The sequence below is a fragment of the Schistocerca piceifrons genome, chromosome X (assembly GCF_021461385.2).
Source record: "Schistocerca piceifrons isolate TAMUIC-IGC-003096 chromosome X, iqSchPice1.1, whole genome shotgun sequence".
In the NCBI taxonomy this organism is placed as follows: domain Eukaryota; kingdom Metazoa; phylum Arthropoda; class Insecta; order Orthoptera; family Acrididae; genus Schistocerca; species Schistocerca piceifrons.
Genome location: NC_060149.1, coordinates 891364921 through 891384496, shown reverse-complemented (window position 1 = coordinate 891384496; position 19576 = coordinate 891364921).

Sequence of the window (19576 nt, the reverse complement as noted above, 5' to 3'; positions counted from 1 at the left end):
CAAACAAAGCAGCAGCTCCCCATACAAAGACCAGTGTGCATCCACAAAAGATAACGTTAGGTACCTAGTGGAACAGCAACACTATGGTGTACGATGAATTGCTTTCAAAATGTGTAATCATCACTGCTCACATTTATTATCAACAACTGAGATATCTTGCAGATGCATTGACCAGGAAGCCTGCGTAAAGTGATAATACTCCACAATAGCGACCACTCACATTCCACTAGACTGACAACAAAACACTATACAGTAACTTGGTTGGGAAGTTGTTCTGCACCCACTTTATTCACCTGATCTTACACCCTCAGATTTTTCTCCTTTTCCATTCTCTACTGAACTATCTTCAAGGAACTTCCTTTCTGGAAGAAAATGTGCACTGAACATGGCTCAATGAGCTCTTCACATCAAAACCATGTGATTTCTACAGTTGTGGAATCAAAAAGTCACCCCAATGTTGTAAACAGTGAAGGAGAATATATTACTGATGACTAAAGTCTCTGTTATATGTATCTGTTGTGTTTATTAAACATATGGAAAAACAATATGGACTTTTACACCAATCCGATAATATCTGATATTTGGACAATATACTGAACTCTTTTTTAGAGAACTAACAATTAATGAAAAGACGCAGACTAATTTCGTGCAGTGCAATGCAAAGGCACACACCGACAATGCATCTGTGACAGTACGGCAAGGATAGGACTGATCATCAAAAATACCTCAATTCGGCTAGAGTTTATGCTCAGCTCTGTGACCTGATGCAACTGACACCATTCTGAAGTGCTAAATGGCTCATTCACATACATGGACTTCTTAAAGCGGTTGGCCAGCTTGCCCCTGTGTGCACACAGAACACCTGTTAACTGCACATGAGCAGGTGCACCGCACACGTGCAGGATTCCTGCCCACCCCTGGATAAGGGTATGGGAAAACTTTCAGACTCCCATCCTTGCCAAGTTGAATAAGGAAGAAGGGAAAGTGATTGAGTTTCACATCACATTGACGACAATGTCATTAGAGATGGGGCAAAAGGTGGAGCTACTTCAAGGATGGGGAAAGAAATTGGTCATGTCCTTCTGATGGAACCATCCTGGCATTTGCCTGGAACAATTTAGTAAATGACATATGCTCTCAGAATTAATTAAGATCCTTGGAAGATCCAACCATGATAAAACTATTCCTCCCGGTATGCAGATATTCAAGACAAGCAAATTGCCCTCTGTATCTCATGAAGAATTTCATAAATCCAACACTAAAGAAGGTGAGTGCTGACAGATGTGTTACTAAACCATCAGTTTAATACATCATGGCTGCAAAATACTAGCACATATTATTTACAGAATAACAGAAAGATTGGTAGAAGCCAACATGGTGTGTGATCATGTTTGGGTCCTGGAGAAATAAAGGAATCTGAGAGAGAATACTGATCCTATGACTTATCTTACCACATGGACTGAAGAAAGACAAACCTACTGTTTCACCATTTGCATATTGAAGGAAAGCTTTTGACAATTTGACTAAAATATACTCTTTGAAATTCTGAACTTATGAGGAATAAAATACAGGGTGCTAAGACTCAACTAAAACTCATACAGAAACCAGACTTGAGTCAATGGAGATGAAAGGAACACAGTAGTTGGGATGAGAGTGATCCAGCATTGGAGCCAACCCCCGATGTTAATCTGATCACTGGACATGCAGTAAGGCAAACCAAATAGAAATTAAAGAAAGGGAATTATAATTCTCAGAGAAGAAATTGAAAAAAAAAAAAAAAAATGTTCGCCTATGACATCGTGAATCTGACAGAGCTGGCAAAGAAATTGGAAGCTCAGTCAAGCAGAAAGAACAGTGACTTGGAGAGTGACGAAGATGAATAACAACAAAAATAAAAGAAAGGTAATGGAATGTAGTAGAATTAAACCAGAAGTTTCTGTGGGAATTACGTTACGAAATGAGACTAATGGTTGCAGACTACTTATTTAGGCAGCAAAGTAAATGACAATGGTAGAACTGAAGAGCATATAAAATACAGACTAACAATTGCAAGAATGTTTTTTTCTTCTGAAGAAGAGAATTATATTAACATTCATTACAAATTTAAGCATTAGAAAGTCTTTTCTGAAAGTATTAGTCTGGTGTTTAATATTGGTGATAAACAGTACAGACAAGAAGAGACTAGACATTTTTGATATGTGGCCCTACAAGATAATGCTGAAGATTACATGAGTGGATTGGGTGACTAATGAAGTAGCTTTGAATCTAAGTGAGGAGCCCTAACCCAGGCGAGATCATTATCAAAGGCTGTATTAGCACAATGCTCTGTGAGGGGAGGAGGGTGGGGGTGAGGAGGAGTATGATATTTTGGCTGATGTGCTTATACAATCCCACATAATGAAATTGAATTTGAATCAATGGGAGATCTGAACTTTACATGCAAATATGTAAGTTCACCAACACCATTCTATAGCCATACTTACTGAACTGACAACAAATAACCAATGAAAGTCTGCTGAACATTAGCCTTTGTAACACATGTAATGTGGCACAGATTTGTGGAGATCTTGAAAAGAGAACTGGCAAGAAATGGGTACAGGACAGATGAAAGCAAGAGACAATGAACTCATTAATAGATTCCTGGAGAATAACAGGGTACAAGACAGAAACCATTAAGCCAATTATCAAGCTTAAACTTTCTCTTTATGTGGAAAAGCAAATAATACAGTAAAAATAATAAGGCAATAAAAATAATAACATAACAAGAATGGACACTGGCATGCAAGTAAAACTGCAGCAAAAACTACAGCCATTAGATACTTTTTATGTCAGCTAAGGCATTCAGTTATGTTGATCACAGTATGGAAATTAGTGTAAGGCCTTAAATTGGTTTCAGTTTTATTCAAACTGTGGGAAACCAGATGTTACTTCACATGATCACTTAACAGGAGTTTGATTAACTTTTCCTGAACAGGGGTACATTGTGGAATACCACAATCCATGGAAGAAAATCTGATACCACACAACAGCATTTCTGCTGATTATTCAATGAAATACAATGCAAAAAAATTGTGGACTATACTTCAAATTTTTGGAACTCCATTAGTAATGATTCAGTGGAAATATGACTGCCTGAAGCACATATCAACTGGGATGGCTGTTTCCTGTTAGATTCTGAATGGATTCACAGACAACTTCATGCTCCGCATAGCTGGTATCATCTGCAGTTTTACCACGTGAAGAAGCCTGATCTGATATCGGTGAGGTGAGGTGAGGTGAGTTGTGTTTTCGCTACAGAAAGTGCTCACAGCAGTGCACAGACTTGGTGCAGAAGCAGGAGTGCTCAAAGTAGCACATGGAAAATGACAACTATGTACACCACATATGGGGTGATGGGATCTTAAATAGGGGAGGTCAGTGCACTGTAACCAGTATACACCTGAAGATGAGCAGAAGATTCTGCATCAAAATACTGTAGCAATAAGTTACCAACATCCAGCAGTTTCAGCTATTTCGTGGAACAATCTACATGCCACACAATTTCTAATTTTACATTTGAATTTATGTTTGAAGGGCAATGAATACAAGGATTACAGAAGCACAGGTCACTGAAGAATCAATTCCATGTAAACAACAATTATGACCAGTGGATTTGCAGGAATCTTAAGTTTCATATTATTTGACAGAGAATTATTTGCCTTGCTTCACGCAATGTATGTTAACACATAAAGTACTTACACTCATATCTTTAAAAATATAAGTTGCTGTGTTCTGATAAATTCGTCTTTTGTACTTCATCAAAGTGCAACTGTGGAGTTTCATTGGAGTGATCAGAAGACAGCAGAATGAAATATCTCTTTGATATGATTCGAGTAATGTGAGCACTGTGACTATTCATAATGGTCTATTGGAGTAAAAATACACTGAAACTGATGTAATGTGTCCACATGTGCTTACCATTCCATTCTGTTTTAATCACTTCATTAGTAATCCATATTTACACTTTGATAATGAATAAGATGAGAATGTAATACAACACAGCAATTTCCGTTTTTGGAAATGTGAACTAGTAAGTACTGCATGTGTCACATATGGTTTTCCAAGCAAACATTTAGCTTTTTACCAAATAATGCTCTAGAACCCTTGTAGGTAACTGGCATAATTGTCTGTTACATAGTATTGTTTCTGCAGCAACTTATGTTTCTGTAACTACCAAACTAATTAACTTCCAAACCTCAGTTTTATGCAAACAAAGAGTTCTACTGACAAGTGACCTTAATGGGTGGTAGAACTCATACTTCTTTTCTGTACATATACACTGTCTGACAAAAAGGGTGATGCAGTCAGAAGAGGAGGATAAAATAAAATGAAATGTGTCAGTTTGAGATGGTACTGATGCTATTTCAGTGATTACAAAATAGAATCAAATTTACAGTTTACTGGCAAGCCTACTTATCAGTGTAGTGTTGTGCTATCTATGGCCTAGGTGCATGCATTGATTTGGTTGGGAAAGGATCCATAAGGCCATTGTACTCTCTCTTGACACATACTGCCTCACAACTGTTGTAAATAATATCCTGGATACTGGCAAAAGGATGGTGTCGAAGCATAAATCTTTCCAGTGGAGACTGACCTTGGATTCTTTCTGATCTCAGGAATATATCAATAACACACAAAAGCTCCTAGGTGCATACATTGTGTGGATGAGCACTGTCTTGTTGAAAAATGGCACCATGTTAGTGTCATATGAGACATAACACACAAGTACACAGGATGTCTCTGACTTACTGTTGTGCCATCAGAGTCCCTTCTGCCATCAGAGTCCCTTCAGTTACTACCAACCTTCACCTGAAGTCATACCATGGTTCCCCACACCATGATTCCAGTAGTAACACACCTCTGCGACTTTCCGGAATATTGGAAGAATGGGACCTCTCCCAGGTCGTCACCATACTCACCCACAATGGTCATCTGGGGTGATGCAGAACCTTCAGATGGCAGGCACAGATCTGAATGAATTATGATGAGCTTGGTGGACAATAGTGTGATCCTCCCTTGTGGTGGTCTGACATGGCCGACTGGCACCTTGCCAGGAGTATGTCTGCCCTGACATTTGTATACAGTCTAATATCAGGCCACTACCAGATCCAAATACTCCAAAAATCTGGGTAGTGGATGTTTCGACCAGCATGCCAAGTGAAGACCCACAGTCAGACCCCTTTCAAACTACATCTTGTATTGCTAATTCTGTCCAAAAAAAGTACATAATATCCCCTTGTACTTCACAGTGATCACTTAACACCTGATTCTGTTCATGCCCCTTGTATACCCTGCCAGCCCTGATAACAACACTATACATGAATAACCCTAATGCACTCAGATGATCATTCTATCTGTTGTAGCAAATTGCAACTCTAACTATTTACATACCTGCCAATTACGTATATGTGTATGTGCACAAAATGACATTGACATTCAACTATATGTTATGGGTGATCCACTTTCCTTACTAAGAAATGTAAAGTCTCTATCCATTCTGTTTGCAGATAATACACCTGTATTAATTAAAGATAGCGACACAGAAAAAATCTTGCTGTAAACACATTAAGTGTCTTAGAATACTGATTTTAGTTAGATAATTTGTACCAAATATTGAAGTCACACTTGTTGATTTAGAAATTGACTCAGTCTTTCTTATGAGCAAAATATCTCTCAAATTTTTATAAGTTTATTTTTGTGTCGTCATCAACACTGTAGAGTCTTGTACCAATGGAAGCAAGGACAGGATGTTGTTTGGTGGCTGGTATCCTATTTCTACAACACAAGCAACACACATGTATTAACAGGGTTATTTATTCACAAGAACAAGAAAGCTACTTATTTTTAAGCTAGTCCATGTGTTGTGGTACAAGCTCTTTTGAAATAGTCCACATTAGCCTCATGCAGGCGAAGCATAAGTCCCGCTATGAATGCTACAGTCTCATAGCCAGTAAAATAAACTGAAGAGATGCCAACTAGAATAGTGACTGAGCTAGTAACTAAAACTGCGAATGACTGTCTACGACTGGGCTGACTGTGAATGACTGGGCCCTCTGGTCTGCAGTGTCGATCTAAATACTGGCAGTCAAGAGGGCGTTGGCGACACATCTCTTGTGATTCTGTCTTTGGCCTCTCTCCTGAAAGGCACACTTGATTCAGTGTCTATTATCAACCTTCTTGCAACCTCTTTGCCTGCCGGTGTACTGGCGGCATTTCAGATGCTGCAGTGGGTGTAGCAAGTGTAGCAGTGTCTGATGGTGGCAGCCATGCAGAAGTTCTGCCTGTGATGGTCCATCTCGTGGGTGGGAGTGATAGGAGGCGAGAAAGAGCTGTAGCACCTGTTCCTATGTGTGGGTGGTGTGAAGCTTGGCCATCTGTTTCTTGAAAGTGTGTACAAAGTGTTCTGCTTCTATGTTGGACTGGGGTTGAAATGGAGCACTATTTGGATGACAAATGCCACTGGGTTCACAAAACAGTTCAAAGTCACGTGAAGTGAACTGTGGTCCATTGTCTGACACAAGTACTTCTGGCAAACCTTCTATGCAAAATATGGAGGACAATGCTTGAGTTGTGCTATGTGATGTGGTAGAGCATATAGGCACTGAAAATAGAAACTTGCTAAAAGGGTCTACCACTATGAGCCAACAAGAGTTAAAAAAATGGTCCTGCAAAGGCTATGTGCACACATTGCCATAGCAATTGAGTCTTAGGCCAAGCTGAGAATGTCTGTGTTGGAGCAGATTGGTTTTCTGCAGATGCGCAACACTGCGACATCATCTGTTCAATATGACCGTCCATGCCCTGCCAAGTACAGTGCCTACATGCTAACTATTTAGTGCAAACAATTCCCCTAAGTTGTTGGTGGCGAAATCTCAACACATCTTTGTGCAACACTTTGGGCATAAGCACACATGATTGTCCACTGTCTTTTTGAAGTAGAATCACACCCCATTGAACTGAAAGGTTATGCCGACGTACAAAATATTGGTGCACAACTAAGTTCTGGATACTGTTCAATGAATGATGGCAAACATAATGCAACAAAATCTTGAGATCTGGGTCTGCTTCTGTGGCCTGCGCATTTTTTCAGTAGGGTAAAGGAAAAAATTCCTATGATTTACAGTCCTGCACATTGATTTGGCAACAAGATACAGCAGATGCATCAAAATCAGAGTCTGGGCCAATCGGAAGGCGAGGTAGGGTGTCTGCATTGCCAATTTTATGGTGATACTGTGAAAGCAACAAAGCCCATTGTTGCAATTTTTCGGCGAATCATGTAGGAACTGGCTTTGATAGATGAAACAAGAAATGCAAAGGCTTGCGATTTCTCAGTAAATATAAATTGCGACCATACAAATAGCTACTGAATTTGGTCACACCATACACAATAGTGAGAGCCTCTTTTTCAATTTGAGAATAACTGCACTGAGTTGGAGTTAACAACTTTGAGGCAAACACAATGGGCCTGTCTTGTGCACCAATTCTGTGTAAAAGCACAGCACCGATTCCGTAGGAAGAAGCATCAACTTGCAAAACTACTAGCTTAGCAGGGTCAAAATGCACTTAACCTCTGTCACTAAGGATGGCATTTTTGAGTTTCTGCAATGCATCTTGATGCTTTTTAGTACACACAAAAGGTACATTTTTGCAATACAATGGAACCACATTCTGAGTGGCATTCAGTATGAACCGAATGTAGTATTTTATCTTTCCTGGTACTGATGGCAGTTCAGACACATTTCAAGGAACAGGCAGGTCATAGATTGCAAGCAAATGAGATTGGATGGGGTGCACATGACTGTTTATCACATGACCTAAATACTGTAGTTTAGTTTGAAAGAAGTCACACTTTTCGAGATGACACTCGAGTACTGCCTCTGACATCACTTGAAAAAGAATACACAAATTGGCAGTGTGCTCCCTGCCGCCGTTGGATAAGCAGCTGCAGCAGCAAGTCGTGTACTCCTAGCTCACTCATTTGTTACATAGTTTAATTCTTAATTTCTTTGCGTGTTTTTGGTACTTGCATTGTTTAATTCATAAATTTTGGGCGTATTATAGTATTTGAGAGTTGTAGCATCGCGTTTTAGTACCTGAATAGTGTAAAATCGCGTAGTCCCCTTCCGCCACCGAGCAGTGTCAGCAGTGCGCAAATAGCAGCATTAATGCATTTACTAGGCAATCTTGTATTTTAATAACGGTTTAAATTTTGTGTCGATTTGTTTGCGCTCTCTGTAGATTAGTTCAGACGTTCTTTGCACAACAGTTTTTAGCATGGATAGGGACTGCAACTGCTGTGTTCGGATGCAGGCTGAGTTGGCATCCCTTCGCTCCCAGCTTCACGCAGTGTTGGCTTCGGTCACACAGCTTGAGGCTGTTGCCAATGGGCATCACTGTGGGGGTCCAGATGGGGGTTTGTCGGGGATGGCCAGCTCGTCCCACGCATCCCCCGATCGGACTACGACTGTGGTTGCCCGGGATACTACCCACATTGAGGCTGATCCCTCACCTGTGGTAGAGTGGGAGGTCGTCTCAAGGTGTGGCAGGGGGCGAAAGACATTCCGGAGGGCTGAACGGAAGGCCTCTCCAGTTTGTCTGACGAACCAGTTTCAGGCTCTGACTCAGGCTGATACTGATCTTTGGCCTGACATGGCTGCTTGTCCTGTTCCAGAGGTTGCCCCTCAGTCTGCAAGATCCGGGCGGTCGCAGAGGGTGGGCTTACTGGTAGTTGGGAGCTCCAACGTCACGCGCATAATGGGGCCCCTTAGGGAAATGGCAGCAAGAGAGGGGAAGAAAACCAATTTGCACTCCGTGTGCATACCGGGGGGAGTCATTCCAGATGTGGAAATGGTCCTTCCGGATGCCATGAAGGGTACAGGGTGCACCCATCTGCAGGTGGTCGCTCATGTCGGCACTAATGATGTGTGTCGCTATGGATCTGAGGAAATCCTCTCTGGCTTCCGGCGGGTATCTGATTTGGTGAAGACTGCCAGTCTCGCTAGCGGGATGAAAGCAGAGCTCACCATCTGCAGCATTGTCGACAGGACTGACTGCGGACCTTTGGTACAGAGCCGAGTGGAGGGTCTGAATCAGAGGCTGAGACGGTTCTGCGACCGGGTGGGCTGGATAGGTCAGGAGTCCACTACACGCAACAAGCGGCTACACGGGTAGCAGGGGTTGTGTGGCGTGGGCTGGGCGGTTTTTTAGGTTACATGGCTTTGGGCAAGTACAGAAAGGGCAACAGCCTCAACGGGTGGGGGGCAAAGTCAGGACATGCGGGGACCAAGCAGCAATCGGTATTGTAATTGTCAACTGTCGAAGCTGCGTTGGTAAAGTACCAGAACTTCAAGCGCTGATAGAAAGCACCGAAGCTGAAATCGTTATAGGTACAGAAAGCTGGCTTAAGCCAGAGGTAAATTCTGCCGAAATTTTTACAAAGGTACAGACGGTGTTTAGAAAGGATAGATTGCATACAACCGGTGGTGGAGTGTTCGTCGCTGTTAGTAGTAGTTTATCCTGTAGTGAAGTAGAAGTGGATAGTTCCTGTGAATTATTATGGGTGGAGGTAACACTCAACGACCGAGCTAGGTTAATAATTGGCTCCTTTTACCGACCTCCCGACTCAGCAGCATTAGTGGCAGAACAACTGCGAGAAAATTTGGAATACATTTCACATAAATTTTCTCAGCATGTTATAGTCTTAGGTGGAGATTTCAATTTACCAGATATAGATTGGGACACTCAGATGTTTAGGATGGGTGGTAGGGACAGAGCATCGAGTGACATTATACTGAGTGCACTATCCGAAAATTACCTCGAGCAATTAAACAGAGAACCGACTCATGGAGATAACATCTTGGACCTACTGATAACAAACAGACCCGAACTTTTTGACTCTGTATGTACAGAACAGGGAATCAGTGATCATAAGGCCATTGCAGCATCCCTGAATATGGAAGTTAATAGGAATATGAAAAAAGGGAGGAAGGTTTATCTGTTTAGCAAGAGTAATAGAAGGCAGATTTCAGACTACCTAACAGATCAAAACGAAAATTTCTGTTCCGACACTGACAATGTTGAGTGTTTATGGAAAAAGTTCAAGGCAATTGTAAAATGCGTTTTAGACAGGTACGTGCCGAGTAAAACTGTGAGGGACGGGAAAAACCCACCGTGGTACAACAACAAAGTTAGGAAACTACTGCAAAAGCAAAGAGAGCTTCACTCCAAGTTTAAATGCAGCCAAAACCTCTCAGACAAACAGAAGCTAAACGATGTCAAAGTTAGCATAAGGAGGGCTACGCGTGAAGCGTTCAGTGAATTCGAAAGTAAAATTCTATGTACCGACTTGACTGAAAATCCTAGGAAGTTCTGGTCTTACGTTAAATCAGTAAGTGGCTCGAAACAGCATATCCAGACACAACGGGATGATGATGGCATTGAAACAGAGGATGACACGCGTAAAGCTGAAATACTAAACACCTTTTTCCAAAGCTGTTTCACAGAGGAAGACCGCACTGCAGTTCCTTCTCTAAATCCTCGCACAAATGAAAAAATGGCTGAATAGAAAAGCAACTGGAATCACTCAATAGAGGAAAGTCCACTGGACCTGACGGGATACCAGTTCGATTCTACACAGAGTACGCGAAAGAACTTGCCCCCCTTCTAACAGCCATGTACCGCAAGTCTCTAGAGGAACGGAGGGTTCCAAATGATTGGAAAAGAGCACAGGTAGTCCCAGTCTTCAAGAAGGGTCGTTGAGCAGATGCGCAAAACTATAGACCTATATCTCTGACGTCGATCTGTTGTAGAATTTTAGAACATGTTTTTTGCTCGAGTATCATGTCGTTTTTGGAAACCCAGAATCTACTATGTAGGAATCAACATGGATTCCGGAAACAGCGATCGTGTGAGACCCAACTCACTTTATTTGTTCATGAGACCCAGAAAATATTAGATACAGGCTCCCAGGTAGATGCTATTTTTCTTGACTTCCGGAAGGCGTTCGATACAGTTCCGCACTGTCGCCTGATAAACAAAGTAAGAGCCTACGGAATATCAGACCAGCTGTGTGGCTGGATTGAAGAGTTTTTAGCAAACAGAACACAGCATGTTGTTATCAATGGAGAGATGTCTACAGACGTTAAAGTAACATCTGGCATGCCACAGGGGAGTGTTATGGGACCATTGCTTTTCACAATATATATAAATGACCTAGTAGATAGTGTCGGAAGTTCCATGCGGCTTTTCGCGGATGATGCTGTAGTATACAGAGAAGTTGCAGCATTAGAAAATTGTAGCGAAATGCAGGAAGATCTGCAGCGGATAGGCACTTGGTGCAGGGAGTGGCAACTGTCCCTAACATAGACAAATGTAATGTATTGCGAATACATAGAAAGAAGGATCCTTTATTGTATGATTATATGATAGCGGAACAAACACTGGTAGCAGTTACTTCTGTAAAATATCTGGGAGTATGCGTGCGGAACGATTTGAAGTGGAATGATCGTATAAAATTAATTGTTGGTAAGGCGAGTACCAGGTTGAGATTCATTGGGAGAGTGCTTAGAAAATGTAGTCCATCAACAAAGGAGGTGGCTTACAAAACACTCGTTCGACCTATACTTGAGTATTGCTCATCAGTGTGGGATCCGTACCAGATCGGTTTGACGGAGGAGATAGAGAAGATCCAAAGAAGAGTGGCGCGTTTCGTCACAGGGTTATTTGGTAACTGTGATAGCGTTATGGAGATGTTTAATAAACTCAAGTGGCAGACTCTGCATGAGAGGCGCTCTGCATCGGGGTGTAGCTTGCTCGCCAGGTTTCGAGAGGGTGCGTTTCTGGATGTGGTATAGAATATATTGCTTCCCCCTACTTATACCTCCCGAGGAGATCACGAATGTAAAATTAGAGAGATTAGAGCACACATGGAGGCTTTCAGACAGTCGTTCTTCCCGCGAACCATACGCGACTGGAACAGGAAAGGGAGGTAATGACAGTGGCACGTAAAGTGCCCTCCGCCACACACCGTTGGGTGGCTTGCGGAGTATAAATGTAGATGTAGATGTAGATGTATACGAACAGAGACAACAACATCATGAAGGTAGTTTCAACTAAGTGGCACTTTTGCAGTCAATTTTTCCAAGTAACGTTGAAAAATGTAGGTTACGGAAGCACTTCCAAAGGGCCAACACAAATACTTGAACAATCCTAAGTGTCTATTTACAAGAAAACACTTTCTGGAATCTGTAGCCAATGGAATTTGCAAGTAGGCATCACGCAAATTTATCTTAGAAAACTGATGTCCTGCTCCAAGCCTGTCACGAGTTCCTCAGGGCTAGGTAACAGGTAAGTGTCAACTGCTGTCTGTGGGTTGATTGTAAACTTGGAGTCAATACAAATGTGAATGTGCCCAAAGGCTTAGGCAACAAAATGACAGGACTTGCCCATTAACTAGCTTGAATGGAAACAAGTACACCATTATCTTGCAATTCTTCCAAGTCACTGGCCACTTTGTCTCTTACAGCAATTGGAATGGGACAGGCCCAGAAGAACTTAGGCTGTACATTGTCTTTCACTATAACATGCACTACAAAGTTCTTAGATTTTTCCACTCCTTCTGAAAATAGTTCAGGAAATTCTTTAAGCAAGCTAGCCACACTGTCTTTTGGAGTAACAGCAGTCACTAAAAGTACAGTGTCTTGAAAGCTATGTCCTAACAAATCAAAGGCATCTATACCGAAATTATTTTTAATGTACCTTGATTTCAACACAGTAAAATTCACTGTCCTGGTGCAAGATTTGTAAGTGGCAAGCATACAACACTGTCCAAGCACTGGAATTTCCTGACCATCGTAAGCAGTGAGGTACTTGCTTAGAAAGGCATGGTGAGCCTCAGCAGTGAGGTGCTTGCTGGATTTAGAAAGGTGCGGTTAGCCTAATTGTTCATACATTGCACTATTAAGCAAAGGTTGCTGAGGCACCTGTGTCAAATTGAAAGTTCACACAATGGCCAACAATGTGTAATGGGACAAATAGTTTATTAGAACATTGTTGCACATGACTAGGGTGAGGAGGATGCACAACATTAATCTTACTTTTGTCAGAACTTCTTGTAGGTTTTCAAAGCACAGCATTACTGCATGTGCATGAGCCTGTTTTGTTTTTTTTCTGGGAGTGGACAAAATTGACTTTCTTATGCTGTTGTAAACAAACTTCTTGGATATTGTCATTTTTCCCATGCATGCAACACATTGCATTATGTGATGGGCAATTCTGTCTTTCATGGCTAGCAAAATATCTAGGGCAAGACTTCACTAAGCTTACAAGTCTGTTTACATGTCTATGTGCCTGTCTGTGTGGCTGTGTACGTGCTGCTGTTGTGGCTACTTCAGGTGGTCATGAGCAAGAGACGACTCGACCCAAAAAATTGTGCCTGGGTCAAAACTATCGGCTGCTGTGGCACCTGAGTCATATTGCTCTAAGCAGAGTACTTTAAGGTCTGTTTCCACATTCCACTATCTGGGACACACAATTTTATTGCATCACTAATCATTAAATCACTGTAAAAGTTGCCACAACTACACTTAAATTTACATTTCCTAGTCATGCCCATTAATTCTGTGTACCACTGATGGCATGTCTTTTCTGATTTTTTCTGCAAGCAAAAATACTGATATCTGGCTGCAGCTACTTGAACTTGCTGGTCATAATATTGAGTTGATGCAGTGATTACTCGGTCATTACTAAATTCATCAGGAGATGCAGTTGGGAATAGTTTTTGTATTAACGTGAACACAGGGAGCCATCGGCTTCTACAGCCAGTAGTTTTTTACTGTTTTTAGCAAGGCAGCAATTTGTTGATTCTGAAAAGACTGTGTTAGATACATGTCATTGGCTGTCTGCGGGTGAGGTATGGGGGCAGAGGATGGAGCGGGTGGGGTAGGTATGGTTTACACAAACACATTGTGGCAAAAAGCAAGCAAAGCCTCTGAAAAGAGAAATTTGTTTTGTTCTGTGGCTCCCCTCCTGGAATACATGCAAGAATGCAACAACAAATTAGCAAAATAATCACCCCTGCAAGCTAAAACACAAGAGAAGCCAGCAAAATCTTCTTCTGCACTGAATTATCCCATCTTCATTGCCACTTATGTGTTGTTGTCACTGTAGAACCTTGTGCCAAGGAAAGCAAAGAGAGGATTTGTTTGGCGGTCGGTATTGTCTTCCTACAACACAAATTGCACACATGTATTAAAAGGGTTCTTTATTCACAAGAACAAGAAAGCTACTTATCTTTAAGCTAGTCCATGTGTTGCAGTACAAGCTCTTCTGTAATAGTTCATGTTTGCCTCACTGCTGGTAAAGTACAAGTCATGCTATGAACACTACACTCTCATAGCCAGTAATGTAAACTGGCAGAATAGTGACTGAGCTAGTAACTGAAACAGCAACTGACTTTGTCTGTGACTGGGCTGACTAATTGTGACTGACTAGGCCCTCTGGTCTGCGGCGGTGATCTAAACACTGACAGTTGAGATCGCATTGGTGGCGTGTTGCTTGCGATTCTGTCATTGGCCTCTCTCCTGATAGGGACGCTTGATTCTGTGCCTATTATCGATCTTCTTGCAACCTCTTTGCCGAATGGTGTGCTGGTGACAGCTTACGCCAGCACAATTATGAATAATACAAACATTTACCAGAAATTTTGTAATGTCATACATAAAAAAGTTGGCTATGTATATTCATATAATATTAACATTTAAAGTGATTTCTGTAATTACTTTATGTCTGTGAAATGTGAAAGGCAAAACAAATTTCTTTTTCACAATGTGGTGGTATAATTTATTGTTTACTACAACCAGGATGGGCAAGTTTCACCGAATTTTTTTGTTCTATCTTCTACTGTGATTATCAATGATCATCTCATATTTATCTCACTTATAGTGAGAAAATTATGAATGACATCAAAGTTTTCAGTGTGGTAGAATGTCTTGTAGTAAAGTGCAGAAGGGTTCTCTGATACTGTGGTGTGTGTACTTTAAGACCTTTGGTACACACACCATCAGATTATTTGACTTGTCGGTCTAATGAAGTAGGCGAGTGTCAGCAATATGTCTCGTGGTCTTATCATGGCGTGTTTATCTTCTGCCGTTAGGTCAGACGATAGAAATGCCACTTGCACCGTTAGAGTAGCAGATTGACGGTGACCAACTTTAAACAGAACTTGATTAATTTTCACACACAGTTATTAAAATAATGAAAATCATAAACCTCACTTAACTTGATTCTGGATGCTATTTATAATTGACAATCTAAAGTTCCTTTGGTCTTGGTACGTTAATCTTATTCTCACATATCTCTGATACTTGACAAAGTGTCTATACATTTATCTTCATGGCTATGTACAGGAATATGATAATCTTATTACGCACAGACTGAAACTTGACTGCAGACTAATGCAGACTGACTGATCAGAGGTCTGTACACTTGTTATAATACCTCGCGCATTCAGGTATCACTGTGTGAGTGTGGTCCACGGAGAAAAGGTTCTACATTAGCAGCAATCTCATTGGCTGCATTACATATTAATACGCAGATCGGCAGAAGCAGAATTTGGTCTGTATTTATGGCAATGCCATCTCGTAGAGCAGAGATGGATGAGCGCTGCGCCTGCACTGTTGTGCTTAGCGGGGCACGCTCTAGTGAGAAAGTTGTGTACGCACTGACTACGCGGAAATATGTACACAACAGATACAAATATTAATGTTTTAATATATGGAAAGGAGAACATCTCATTTACAATAAAATTATCTCCTAGATCATCTGCCTCCCTCTGAAATTAAATATTCATCCTAACTCTGTTCATTTATTAGTTAATACTCGGGATGAAAATTTCTCTCTCTCTCTCTCAAGAATTCTGAGACATTATTGAGAACTTCATAATGTATATCAAGAGAAAGTCTAAATTAGTGCTGCATTCCCAAACAAAAATGTGAATACAGTGTAATGTTAGTCTTAGAATGTCTCTCTCAAAATGTAGCAGCAGATAAATTTTAAATGGCCCATTTTTATTACCTGATCTGGCAAGTGAAAAATTTGCTTTGGCTCTATATTTAATTTTTTATAAGAAATAATACCTATTTAGAAAAAGGAATGACAAATAACTATTTCAGTTTGAAGGAAGTTGTTACTCTGTCCTTGAATTACCCTAGAATTTAGTTTTTCTTCATTCCAAGAGTTGCATTTACATTTATTACATCTTAATGAAAAATTAAAACCAAGGCTAACAGTGTGCAGTTTATGTTATAAGCGAAACATAATGAAATTACTGTACCTACAGTACTCCTTGTATTTACATATGGAGAAAAAAATTATTGAATTCTCTATGATACTCCAGTTTATTTCCTATTGCCCACAGTTTTCTTGGTATCAATCAGTATGTACCATACTGTACACTGCAAAAATAAATTATTTATAAAATGTGACAGTCACAATGATTAAGATACTTGAAGTGGTAGTTCATGTAGCAAACTTCAAATTTAAGAGTTTTTTTTATTCTTAACTCAATACTCTTTGCTCATCGAAACTAATTATGTTCAGATAAGTAAACTGCTACAGATTTCACTGTGTGACCAAGAGTTATGCTATTCCAAGACATAAGCCTTGTGCTTGTAGTAGAAGCTATTGCAGTTGTGACTGATCTGAAGATGATCACCACTGATTTATATTAATTATCAAATTGTTGGGACATGGTTTGACAATACAAGTATCACATATAGTTACAGAACAACTTCATTCATAGTTCCCTGGATGGAGAGTAACACAGAACTACTAGCATTCATACACACCAAAGATATTACATGGTGGTAAAATTTTGATCTCAACATATGCCTACAATTTTCGCAGACAGTTATAATTTAAGAATTGAGTCTTAACAAGACCACCTACAATAATGTATTGTATTGGTCTTTGTCTTAAGGTGGTAGTTTAGGACTGAAGTCCAAGTCCTTCAATATTCTAAGCAAGATGGCACCTACTGAAAAGTGTAGTGACACAATGCTCGTAAATAGGCAAAGAATGTCATAAACAGGTTGTAAAAGGAATCTTGTGTGTTAAAAGGAACTTTTGACTGCATGAAAGGAGTGTGAAAATGTGTTTAAAATTTGTTAGTGATGATATTCACTGACTAGACTGTTTGCAGGATGAAAAAGCAAAACTAGCTTCCACCGTGAGCTCAGAGGAAGAAATTATCAAAATCCTAAATAGCGACATTCACACTTTAAAAGCAGAACTGTGACCTGAAAAGCAGAAGAAAATGTTTTTGTGAAATAGCTGAGGCGATTGATGAAAATAATATCAAAAACATGCGGATTGATACATCTGTTCAAAACAATGCGCCTGCAACACCTACGGAAGAAACTAGTGCTGAAATCAAAAAAACTCCAAATAAATGTAAGTGGATAGTTGTAAAATATAGAAAAAAGAACTCAAAGCGTCTTTGTAATGTAAAACAGAATGAAAACAGTGATTTCCTTGTTATAGGTGATTCTCTGCTCAAAAATGTGGCAGTGCCAGATTACACAATAGACATTCACCCAGGTATCAAGACCAATCAATTGAAGAAACATTAACAACATATATAATTTGCAGGATGGTTGAGCAGATGCATCTCGGAAGAATTACAAGGGGTTCTTCATCCACATAGGTACAAATTCCCTTAGACGTAACACTGAAGAGGAAATTGTAAATGAAACAAAAAATTTAATTTGTTCTGCCAGAAACGTCTACCAGATGTCTAGAATTGTAGTGAGTGGTATTGTCTACAGAAGAGCCGTGAGTGATAGTTATATAGCGAGAATAAACAGTGATTTAAATGAAAGCTGTAACGATATGGGAGCTGTGTAAGTAAATCCAAATAAGTTCTTAAGCAATAAATACTAGGGTAAAGATAGTATTCATTTAAACAGATTAGGATCAAAAATTCTTAGTAAAATGTTCGCTGATACTTATAAAATTCTGAATAATGGGGGAAACTTATAAGGAATGATGGGGATGAAAACAGTGTTTGGTAACAAAAACACGAAGACCGAAAAGGTACCCAAGAAAGAAAATACTGCTTGAAACTTCTCTCATGCTCTCTGTAAATGGCAGCCTCACCAGAATATGCCTAAAAAAGAGAAGTCTTTGTCATAAGACATTTACTCCAAACAGATTGGGTGAAGGTTAAAACTGGAACAAGGGAAAAACTTGATTTGCTCAAGCAAGGCAGGAATATAATAACTGGTATTACTAGTAAAACTAACAATTTTTCTTCTTGGTCTGCATTCTTGGCACTACATCAATGATGCATTGCCAGTCCCATGGTGTGAAGATCGGATGGGAATTAATCAGAGCCAGGTCCTTTTTGGAGACGGCGTTGAGCAGATTTGCGGCTGCCCAACCAAAGTCATATGGCTGGTGGGGAATACGGGGTTTGGGAACAATAGGAGGAGTAAAGGGGTATGGATGGTAAAGGTACAGATACGTACCACCTTGCAGTGACTCTGCTAGCATGTCCATCACCAGCTTAGCCACTCACAGTTTGTCTGGCAGAGGCAGGTGGTCGTATTTGCCATGTTTGGCAGCCTCAGCAGTGACTTGGGCAGCCTCTTCATCATCCTCTACTTCCAGCTGCTGTACCATGTCCTCCTTTTGCTCAGCGACCTCTCCAGCAGCCTCTCTGGTTTCCTGTATTGCTACAGGTTCCAGAGGGATGTCCGCTTGAGTTGCCACATCCACCCCAGCTTGTCGTCAGGGGCGGGTGTCTTCTTCTGCATCATCCTAAGTTCTTCCTGCAGCTTTCGAAGCTGCTGGTGAACAGCAATAAGTTCCTTCTGCATGACTGCTCTCTCTGCCTCCACTGCAGCTTTGAGAGCAGCTACTGCATCATTGGTGGTGGTGCTGGGCGAAACTACAGCCACTTCGTCTTCTTGTTGGCGCGGTCTGTTTCACCCTATAGAGTGGGGTGGCGGGGATGCAACTTTTTCTCCTTGTGCCACATTCTTCCTTGTGGCAGTGGATGTTTGCTGCTTCAAGTATACACAGCTGTGTGAATTTGCAGTGTATGCACCACCGTAGTTCACACACGTAGGCACGATGTGTCGCGGTTTGTCACAGTCACGTGTATCATGTGCCTTGGCACACTTCAAACAAGTGACTGTGTCCCTGCACATTCTGGCGATGTGCCTGACCTTCTGGCAGCGGTAGATCTGCCTCTTATGCTGTGGTCTGCTTCACTACTTCTTATTGCCCTGGCCACCTCCTGCCAGCGTGAGCAGAAGCTTGGCCACAGCAGCCAGCTTGCCTCATCTTCCGTGTCCTGACATAGCGTTTGGCTAGTGGCGTAGGTGAGCGACAGTAATGAAGCAAGCCGCAGCAAGTCGAGCAGTGGAGTGAATGTTCCTACATTATGCACTGGAATATAAATGGTCTAAGTGCTGACTTTCAAAACAAAAGTCATAAAATGGAGGAAAATCAAATTATTCTTTCAGAGTGTAAAAAT